Source organism: Triticum urartu, chromosome 2, assembly GCF_003073215.2.
Source record: "Triticum urartu cultivar G1812 chromosome 2, Tu2.1, whole genome shotgun sequence".
NCBI lineage: Eukaryota > Viridiplantae > Streptophyta > Magnoliopsida > Poales > Poaceae > Triticum > Triticum urartu.
Window position 1 is genome coordinate 37,934,818 of NC_053023.1, and position 11,926 is coordinate 37,946,743.

General features: G+C 44.5%; 1 long non-coding RNA gene across 1 annotated transcript; it reads right to left on the reverse strand.

The window, feature by feature from the left end:
- Positions 1-1,168: 1,168 nt before the first annotated feature.
- On the reverse strand, positions 1,169-8,969 carry LOC125535489. Its single transcript, XR_007294691.1, has 2 exons — positions 4,370-8,969; positions 1,169-4,303 (listed from the first exon to the last, which is right to left on the reverse strand). It is a non-coding gene; the product is annotated as an uncharacterized LOC125535489 (long non-coding RNA).
- Positions 8,970-11,926: the final 2,957 nt, after the last annotated feature.

The window sequence follows — 11,926 nt, forward strand, 5'->3', positions numbered from 1 at the left end:
AGAACCCTCAAACCCAACCCTTAAAACCCCTAAAAAATGCTAAAAAATGGCACTTCTCAATTTTTAAAACTGCTTTAAGAGTTTGAAGGTTCTACTAAACATGCTCTTAATGACCCCGGCTTGCTACTCGAGGACGACAGCATGGCTAGCGCCTCCCAACCGGAGGCTCGGTGCCGACGGTGGGGCACAGCCCGGCCTTGACCTCCCGCTGCGTGGAGCATTGCACCCTCCCCATCACGGCTCGTGGCGGAGCCCACAGCGGCTCCTCGGCAGTGACGCACCTGTATTTTCTACTTCCTGGCAACGACGAAGGCGGCCGATGGAGGCGAGGCAGCGCCCGACGCGGCTCCCGGCATCCGACATGGAGTGCCTGCGGATTTGGGCCCAGGCCAACTAGCCCAGCCGCCCCGGATATAAAACACACACCTCTAGCGCTCTTTCACTCACATAACAAGCAAACCAACAAGCACACTACCCGACTTCCAATGCCACAGCCAACCATCTTCCTGTCCATCTCTTTCCCGCTGGCGCCAGCAATGCCGTCCGGCTCCTTAGCATAGTTAGCCATGACACCACTCTTTCATGCGAAAAATAACTTCCTTGCATGTTGCTATGGCCTCCCTAGCTAATACAAATAAGAAAATATAGTGACCTGCATCAACTCTGCTAAATACACAGATACTTTTCGCTTTCAAATGCATTGTTTTCGTTTCTCTGATTAAAAAACAACATAGACACCCACATTGGCTTCTCTGCCCACTAGTGCTTTATTAGAAAGGAAAAACAGGTCACATATGCCGAATAACCCACGGTTCCTGGACATCAGCACCAACTCGACAAACAACTGCCCAATGATTCAACAGCATATTAACAGAAAAAACAAATCTGTGCTGACAAGATTTAAGATAGGTCTCACCAGCACGATGAAATTACAAGACGAGACAAACTCTGTGGCCGGAAATCTGTAAACAGTCGAAACTGCAGCGACATCTAGTGCGCAAAGCTTGACTGTCGGCGTGTCTAACTAAAATGAACCTCTACGCACAAGGTGATGAAGAGCTTCAGTTTCGTCGGACCTGAATTTCTACTCTGAAAATGAACCATGTCTGCATCTCTGACTTTCTTATGGGCGCAAATCAGATTGTGAGAACGACAACCACAACTCTGCTCAAGGACAACCAGCTTCTCTTATATTTCTTTACGAAGGAAGTATTTCCCAACACACCCTGAACTTGCTTTGACAGATTATTACAATTCCTCTACTAACCTAGTACACATCATTAACTCAACTAGTGGTAATTAAATCCCTCCGTAAAGAAGTATAAGAGCGCTTAGGTCACTAAAGTAGTGTTCTAAACGCTTTTATATTTCTTTACAGAGGGAGTACATATTTCCCAACTCCTGAATCACTGCTATGAGCTATGATTACCACGCCCATCCAGGATCAGTCATGCAAACCATACCTGCTAGTTTACTGAAACTGGAATTATCAGGGAACTTGTGAACCATCCCCACTTGCTTGCATCTGCTACACTGCGGGTCAGGCTGCCATTACCTACAATACCACAACATTTTCTAGGGAAGCAGTTTACCCACAACAATTGAACTACATCTTTTCTTGAGAATTGTGTGGTACATGAGGCCTTTCATTCAAAGCTTCCTATACACTCACTTCCCTCTGGGAACGTAAGTAAAACACACTGACCTTGTACAGCTAGTAATCAGCAAGTTCCTGGAGGAGTCTGACTGACTACAAATTACACTTGCCCAGATTCTTCATAGCAAAGGATGCATTCCAAAGCTTGCCACCACATTGTGTGACGATTCGGTATTCGACTAGACAGTCTGTGCAACTTACTCACATCATTCACTGCTACTCAATGTAAACGATACAGAGGAGCTAACTGCAGTCCCCTCCACATTTTCTCATCCGGGCTTGGGACCGGCAAAGGCAGTGTTAAACTACTCCTACATAAACACAAAAAACAGCAAACACTACAAACAATTATATTCAGCTAAGCATACAAGCCACGCAATCAACCAAAGGCAACATTGGCACGACAAGCGATTGGCAATAAATATTCACGCAAAGTTTTCACAACATCATAAGACTGACATGGGGCGCAAACAAAGAATGCCATAAATTCCAGAACCTGAATGGGAGTAACTAATTTATCTAGTGGGATGAGCTAGATTCAAATCTTTGCACAGAGAAAGCTTTTGTAGTTTATACAGGGTCAGAGGACCGTAAGAATTGTTAACAGATACTTCCGTGTCTATAATCTATATAGGATTATTATGTAGTATGAAACAGAATGGGTTTGTCTAAGCAATTGACAGGAATAATCAAATTAGTACTTTTGCTACTTGCCAACTAAATTAAAACTAGGAAGTTTCCAGAAAACTACGAATATATATGTAATTAAAGAGAATATGTGGTTCAAGATTCAGAATCCAGATCAAATTAGCAGTTCGCCAGAAAAGAAGGTCAATTAGCCATTAGAGGACTGTCAGATGTGTGAACGCCATGAAATTATAGATTTACGTAATTGAAGATTCCATAATCCATATCAAATTAGCATTTCGGCCAAAAAGAAGGTCAAATTAGCCATTAGAGGGCTGCCAGATGTGTAAATGCTATGAAATTATATATATTATATATATTTAATAAGAATATGTATTGGAAGATTCCATAATCGAGATCAAGTTAGCAGTTTGCTGTAAAGAGATCAAATGAGCCATTGGAAGACCGTAGAGATGTGTGAGCGCTTTGTGTCTTTAAATCCAGGATGAATGAAGTACGAAAACAAACTGCCGTATGTTGAAAGTAATCAGTGGGATTCATCATCATATTTGCCAGTGTGTTTAGGAATCATCAAATTAGCCAGACTGTTTTGCTAGTTGTCAATTTAACGTAGGAAGTTCCCCAGCAAACCGAGAAGATGCATTGAAGAATCCAGATCTCACATGAGAAGCACCAATAAGAAGAACATCACTTCTGAAAATCAACTCCAGACCAACAAACCAGAATCATATTCAGTGGACATTGGTGGAGTGTTCAGGGCAAAATATTTGTTCAAGCTTCCAGTTCAGAACCTTCAACTCTTCATTGTTTTATAGTACATATATAGCAAGAACTCCTAACCTCTTTCTGCATGTCAAGTCATCAATACTACCCAACTACAGGAGGCCACTACTGTTAAACCAACACAAGTGCAAGGGTGGGATCTTTCAGTTAAAAATTATGTGCACACCAAAATTTAATTTTGTGTCATAAGATGAACCTAAAGAACGTATATAAACAAACCAAGTACAATCATGGACAAGAGTATGTAGAATAGTAGACTGACAAATCCAAGTATGACCAATTCACATATATTCATATAATATGCTTAACATTTTTACTGCATCCAAAGCTCATGTACATGCGATCTTTACTTCCTATTAGGTGATAAATTTGCAAGTTAAAATATACAAGCAGCCAAATACCAAAACCAAACTTCATGAAACAGTATGGTAACCAGGTAATTAATAGCCAAGTCAAACTTTGATAATCTGCTATACAAACTGAGTACGAACTGATATTTCCATTTTGGACCCTTGTTTGAAACTTCTAGCATTTTCTTGATTCGAGCAAAATATAAGATCATATTCCATCCAAACCACATGCAAGTTGAATAAGATACTGTAACCAGTAGGATGGCACAACAGAACCAAGTAAGATGCTTCAGGACAGTTGAAAGAATCATCAGATGTGCACACTACCAACTCCAAGCTGCACCAAAGATATGAGGCCACTGAATGCAAGTTCAAACTGAAAACTACCACAAAGACCAAATCATTATGCTTCAGGATCAGTAATCAGAGGTCAAAACCATCAGGAAAGTCCATTTGCTTCACCAAGTCCCCACGCTAACTGTCTATCCAACTCTACAATCTTGCAATAAAACCTCCAACAATGCAAATCAATGGACGGCCCAAATATAATCAGCATACTTAAAGTTTCTTCATGGAAAGTCAGACCATAGTGAAATCTGGTAAATCAGTTGAAACAAGCTGGAGTCCAGGTGTAAGTTTTTGTGGTTGAAGAAGATTCCGAACGAAGATCCCAAACAGCCATCAGACGAACATAAATCAAAGAACTTAATGTATAGCCACTCAAATCTGACGTCACCAAGCACAGATGAGGAATCCAGTAAACCAATGTGACCAAACATGGGAAACTGACCTGCCTCGAGTCCCCTTCACCATACGTTCACACACCACATGGAGCTTCACTTCCAGACCAGATCGAGGTCCAGTCCTGCAAGCCAAATTGTAGAGGAGGCGATAACAAATGAAACAAACAGACCGTATACAAGACACTGACCTGACTCCAGAGCAAAGGTTTGGGCCCAAACTCCTAACAAAATTATATCTTGCCAACCCACACACGCAGAAGACCAAGAGAACACAGGGATCAGGAGTACAGATAATAATCATGAAGAGCTAGTCATTGCCCACATGGCCTGGGCTAAAGAAAAATCTGCAATCATAGGAAGGGCAGGGGCAAAAACCTATATCAGAGAGATGGCGAAGTAACTAAATGAAACTAAAAAATATAGGAAGGTAAGAGTCTTTTTCGGTTGTAGGATGTGCCATTATTTGAAAGCTCTGGATTATCCTTATATTTGTGCTGCATATGAATCTGTATTTAAAACATTGTCTAGTAAGATAATTTATAAGTTATGTAAGTTACAATGAATTGAAACGGTACTAGTTGATTTTGAAGATCAGTAAACGGATTCATCAAACTGGACAGGAGTTCGTCAACTACAACCTGCAGCGAGCAAGAGACCGTTTCTATAAAAAAAAATTGTTAGGGGAAATGCTGCTTATAAATAGCTAAAGCATGGATGATGAGTGGGAACAAGTAAAGCCTGTCTAGGGTCAGGTATGGATGATGGAGGACAAAAACGCCGGTTCCAAACTGCAGTTATATCCTTTCCAAGTCAGTATCTGCAAGAGCTGATAATTACTGAGGCAAAGAAAACCTAATGTCTAGCGAGTTCAATTATAGAGTAAAAAAGGTTGAAAAAGTTTTAGCCGCAGATAGAACCGCCATACGAGGCAAATAGGACCGCCTTCTAAGCCATATTATTCCAATTTCTGGAGAGCTACCAAGAAATAGTTTAAATCAGAATTGTGGGAAACCAAAACAGAACAGTGGAGACAAAAGAGTAAAACAGAGGGAGTGATAATTATCCAAACGCAGAGCAGCACCGCCATGCCGAGGCAAAATAGGACCGCCTTCTAAGCCATATTACTCCAATTTCTGGAGAGCCACCAAGAAATAGTTTAAATCAGAATTGTGGGAAGCCAAGACAGAACAGAGGGAGTGATAATTATCCAAACGCAGAGCAGCAAGATGCGTCGCTCCCGTTAAGCCATATAATTCCAATTTCTGGAGAACCACCAACATATCCAAATATGTATCCTGCACACAGGCCCAGACTTCCTAAATATATCCTGCAACTGATACGCGCAGAAGACAAGCACAGGGATCAAGAGTACAAACAACAAATTGACCCAGGGAGAGATAGATAGATCGCAAACAACAGATACCAACACACTACCAGCATGGTTTGGGCTTAATCTGCAACCAAAGGGAGGGTAGAAGGAAAAACCTAAATCAAAGACATGAACAAGTAGCTACGTGAAACAAAAATAAGAGGCAAGTTAAAACTGGACCAGTCTTTTCATTATAGGATGTTCCATTAGTTTGAATCTTCATGGTTGAACCTTGGAAGATAAATAAGAATTCAAAATATTGTCTGGTAAGATGATTTTAAAGGCTGCAAACAGATTCAAGTCGGCATCAGGTTGGACGAGTTCAATCAACTATGACCTGCAACGAGGAAGATACCTTTAAGAGGAAAAGTAGGCTCAGCTAAAGCATGCATCAAATGTTGAGGTAAAGGGTAAGTAAGCATGTCTCAGCCGGAAAGTCAGGTAGACAACACTGGTTCCAATTATTTTGCTCCCAAGTCAACATCTGCAAGAGCTGAGAATTACCAACCAAGGCAAAGAAACTATTTTGGAAGTTAAATTATCAAGGGAGGATAAAGGCCGGATATGTTGGGCCACAGAAAGAACCACCATGCCGAGGAAAAATAGGACCACCCGCTAAGCCATATAATTCCAATTTCTGGAGAACCAGCAAAAAAACTAAATCAGAATTGTCCGGCAACTAATTGAGCTATGGAGAAGAAACTGAACAGAGAGAGTAATGATCATCCAAGCACAGGTCAGCAAGAAGATAGGTCGCTCCCGCTAAGCCATATAATCCTAATTTCTGGACAACCAGCAACAGATCCAAATCAGAATTGTCGGAGACTAAAATTGAATTGAGGAGAAGGAATTAAATAGAGGGGTTCGTAATCATCCAAATGCAAATCAGCAAGAAGATAGGTTGCTCCTGCTAAACCTTACTAAGCCCAATTTCTGAAAAACCACAAACGAATACAGATCAGAACTGCCAGGACTAAATTGTACTGTGCAAACCAAATAAACTGAATCGAGACGGAATTCATTATCCAAACACTGATCGCAAGTTCCAGGTTCCAAAGCTTCATTATCCAATCAACCAATTAACCCCAATTTCTGGAAAACCACAAATGAATACAGATCAGAACTACCAAGGGATAAATTGTATTGTGCAAGCCAAATAAATTGAATTGGGATGGAATATATATTATCCAAACGCAGATCACAAGTTCCAGGTTGGTAAGAGATCCAAAGCTTCATTATCCAATCAATCAAAATGACTAACAGAAACCAAATCTCCACCCTATGATTCATCTTACTACACTCTGCATCTGCTGCAAGCAAAGGAGCACAAACACACACCAAAAGCGCGATCAGCTGGTAATAAGAATCCACCAGGACCTCTCTAATCCACCTCATATTAGCTGATGATGAAGAAACACGTGATGAGAACCAGAAGACCACACAGGCAATAGCCATTCAAACCTGACCTGCTCAGAGCCCCTTCAACATACAACACCACAGGGCTCTCCACATTCCAGATCCAATCCTGCAACCAATGTGTGGAGGAACACAACTAAACCAAACAACCTGACTCACTGTACAGAGATTTACCCATAAGCCCAAACTTCCTAACTATGTCCTGCAGTCGACAGGATAAGAGTACAGATAATGAATTGAACCGCATAGAGATAGAATGCAAACCAAACGATTTTAACAGATTTCGACTACCAGCACGCTCTGGGCTAAAATAAATCTGCAATCACAGGGGCAGAAAAAAGCCTAAATCAAAGGCATGTACAAGTAGCTAGGTGATATAAAAATAAGAGATGAGAGTTAAAAATGGAGGAGTCTCTTTTCTGCTTGTAAGGTTTGCCAAGTTTGAATCTCCATCTGGCACCTTCGTAGATAAATCTGAATTTAAAATATTGCCTAGTGAGAAGATTTTAAAGGTTATCTAAGTAATGATGAATTGATTAGAGATTAGATTTAGAAAAAACTGCAAACAGATTGAACTCAGCATCAGGTTGGACTTTGCATTCGTCAAACCTGCAACGGGCAAGATGTGTCTCTATAAATTAGGGGAAAACTAGGCTCAACTAAAGCATTCAAACGAGGAGTAGAAGTTATAAGGAAGTTTGGGCTGGGAAGCTCAGGTAGACAGCACCGATTCCAATTATATCCCTTCCAAGATGGTGTCTGCAAGAGCTGAGAATGACAAAACTAAGGCAGAGAAACTTGTCTGGTGTGTTCTAATTATATTATTGATGAGTAAGAAAATGTTGCGCCATAGAAGAACCGCCGTGCCGAGGGAAAATAGGGCCACCCGCTAAGCCGTACAATTCCAATATCTGGAGTACCAGCAACAAATCCAAAATCCAAATCGGAATTGTGTGGAGACTAACAGAACTGTGAAGAAAAGAAAATAGACAGAGAGTATGATTATTCAAACACAGGTCATGAAGGATGACAAGTAAATCCCGCTAAGCCGTATAATCCCAATTTCTGGACAATCATCAAGAAATCTAAATGAGAACCAACTAAAATTGAACCGTGTAGATTTAGGAATTAAACAGAGGAGGTAATGTAATAATCATCCAGACACAGGTAAGATATGCCGCTCCCCCTATGCCTTTAATCCAATATCTGGAGAAGCGCCAACAGATCGAAATCAGAATTGCCATTGACTACTGGGGGGACCAAGAAACTAAACTGGGAGGGATTTAATTATTATCCAAACTCAGATCACCGGTTCCAGGTTGGTAAGAGGTCAAAAGCATCATCACCCGAGAAGATCTGACCGAGAGCGCTCGCCCTCTTCTGCATCTAGGACCGAGAGCACATATGCCAAAAGCAAGATCAGCCGGTACAACAAGAATCCACGAGGGCCTCGAATTCACCTCGTATTAACTGATGACAGCACGGGCGACAGCCGTTCAATTCAATTCAAATCTGAAACCGCCGACGAGACGAACGCAGAGGCAGGTGACGGAACCAAGGAATCGATCTGACCGACCGAGCACCGGAAACTGACCTTGCTTCGGCCCTGGGGTCACCCGAAATCAAATCAGACGCAGAGGCATAGCCGGACGGCTCGACGGAATCCCCGATCGATCGATCGATCGATCGTTCGCTCGCTCGCTCCCGGAGAAGGACGGGACGCGCCGAATCCCCTGCGAGCACAGGGAGCGGAGGCGACGAGGAGCGAAATCAATCGCGATTCGAAACGAATCGAGAATTGACGGACAAGGGGAAGGAAACGGTCGCGGAGACGCGTGGAGGCGGCTCGGGAGAGCAGAGCAGAGGCGCGGCCGGAACGAAAGCTCGGAAGGGGAAGAGGGGAGGCCGGAGCGCGGGGTGCAGGGGGGCGCACCTGTGGCGCCTTTTGTAGCCGGCGCAGAGGCGGTGCGGGAGAGGGAGCCGGCCTGGCGCTGGCGCCAACCGGGTCGTTACCGGACACGGCTTCGCCCCGCTGGCGTGGCAAGGCATAATTCTGCTTTCTGGTCACGGGTGGGCGCTGGGCTGGTGGGATCGGACTGGATCCGGACCGGGTTTGGTTTGGTTCGGTTCGGGTGGGCGGGTGGCTGGCAGGTCGGCAAAGCATCGGGTTGGGTATGGGGTTTGGGACGTGGGCCGCACCGCACCGGCGGAACGGGAAAGAGTAAAGTCTGAAAAAAACTTTTTTTTTGAGATTTGAAGATGAGGGTCCAATTTCGACGAAACGTACGAGTTTAAGGTTTTTTTCCAGACTTTACTCAACGGGAAATTTCTAGGGTGCTCGGGGAGTCGCGACGGGCCATGTGAGGTGAGATACCGTGTCTGCGAGCGCGACGGATGAGAACGTGGAACAGGCGGTGCCGTGAGAGGATCGTCGTCCCGGTCCTAAAACGTGGTCTGCGGATTTACGGAATCAACGTGCTCGCTAGCTGAGTTTATTTTATCTTCTTTTTTCGCGGATTTACGGAATCAACGTGCTCGCTAGCTAAGTTTATTTTATCTTTTTTTTGCAGGGAGTTTATTTTACATTTGAAAATGATAAATGTTGAAACGTGATATTTTTGTATATATTTCCGACTGATTCTCCTATTATCTCTAGTCTTGTATAGGTTGATCTCTAGAAATATTGTAGGGTTAGTTGGCTTGTCACGCAACTCACCACCCTGCATATATTGTAACCAACTCCGATGAAATACAATTGAGTTGCATCCTATAGTCTTCTACATGATATCAGTTTTCTACCGATCTCTCTCGCTTCCGCCACCGCCGCGTTCTAGGCCGCCGCCGCCCCTCTCTTCCTGCCGCCGCCGCCTGTTCCACACGCCGCCGCTGCCGCACCCAACCCTAGCCCTTCCACGTCGCCGTCGCCGCTGCTACTTCTCCTATAGCCGCCGCCACACCAAACCCTAACCCTATCTCGCCGCCGCCGGTGCTCCTTGTTGGGGAACGTAGCAGAAATTCAAAATTTTCTACGCATCACCAAGATCAATCTATGGAGTAATCTAGCAACGAGGGGAAGGAGAGTGCATCTACATACCCTTGTAGATCACTAAGCGGAAGCGTTCAAGTGAACGGGGTTGATGGAGTCGTACTCGTCGTGATCCAAATCACCGATGATCCTAGTGCCGAACGGACGGCACCTCCGTGTTCAACACACGTACATCCCGGTGACGTCTCCTACGCCTTGATCCAGCAAGGGGAGAAGGAGAGGTTGGGGAAGACTCCATCCAGCAGCAGCACGACGGCATGGTGGTGGTGGAGGAGCGCGAGACTCCAGCAGGGCTTCGCCAAGCACTACAAGAGACGAGGAGGAAGAGGGGTAGGGCTGCGCCAACAGGGAGATTGAATCGTATGTATGGCAGCCCAAAAACCCCACTATATATAGGGGAAAGGGAGGGGCTGCGCCCCCACCTAGGTTTCCACCCCTAGGGGTGGCGGCCAGCCCTAGATCCCATCTAGGGGCGGCCAAGGGGGGAGAGAGGGGGGCGCACCACTAGGTGGGCCTTAGGCCCATCTGAGCCTAGGGTTTCCCCCTTTTCCCTTCTCTCTTCGCCTTGGGCCCTGGTGGGGGGGGGCACCAGCCCACCTGGGGCTGGTCCCCTGTCACACTTGGCCCACGCAACCCTCTGGGGCAGGTAGCCCCACCTGGTGGACCCCCGGGACCCTCCCGATGGTCCCGGTACGTTACCGATAGCACCCGAAACTTTTCCGGTGACCAAAACAGGACTTCCCATATATAAATCTTTACCTCCGGACCATTCCGGAACTCCTCGTGATGTCCGAGATCTCATCCGGGACTCCGAACAACATTCGGTAACCGCATACATACTTTCCCTATAACCCTAGCATCATCGAACCTTAAGTGTGTAGACCCTACGGGCTCGGGAGTCATGCAGACATGGCCGAGACAACTCTCCGGTCAATAACCAACAGCGGGATCTGGATACCCATGTTGGCTCCCACATGCTCCACGATGATCTCATCGGATGAACCACGATGTCAAGGATTCAGTCAATCCCGTATACAATTCCCTTTGTCTAGCGGTACGATACTTGCCCGAGATTCGATCGTCGGTATCCCGATACCTTGTTCAATCTCGTTACCGGCAAGTCTCTTTACTCGTTCCGTAACACATCATCCCGTGATCAACTCCTTGATCACATTGTGCACATTATGATGATGTCCTACCGAGTGGGCCCAGAGATACCTCTCCGTTTACACGGAGTGACAAATCCCAGTCTCGATTCATGCCAACCCAACAAACACTTTCGGAGATACCTGTAGTGTACCTTTATAGCCACCCAATTACGTTGTGACGTTTGGCACACCCAAAGCACTCATACGGTATCCAAGAGTTGCACAATCTCATGGTCTAAGGAAATGATACTTGACATTAGAAAAGCTTTAGCATACGAACTACACGATCTTTGTGCTAGGCTTAGGATTAGGTCTTGTCCATCACATCATTCTCCTAATGATGTGATCCCGTTATCAACGACATCCAATGTCCATGGTCAGGAAACCATAACCATCTATTGATCAACGAGCTAGTCAACTAGAGGCTTACTAGGGACATGGTGTTGTCTATGTATCCACACATGTATCTGAGTTTCCTATCAATACAATTACAGCATTGATAATAAACGATTATCATGAACAATGAAATATAATAATAATAACTAATTTATTATTGCCTCTAGGGCATATTTCCAACAGTCTCCCACTTGCACTAGAGTCAATAATCTAGTTCACATCGCCATGTGATTAACACTCACAGGTCACATCACCATGTGACCAACATCCAAAGAGTTTACTAGACTCAATAATCTAGTTCACATCACTATGTGATTAACACTCAATGAGTTCTGGGTTTGATCATGTTATGTTTGTGAGAGAGGTTGTA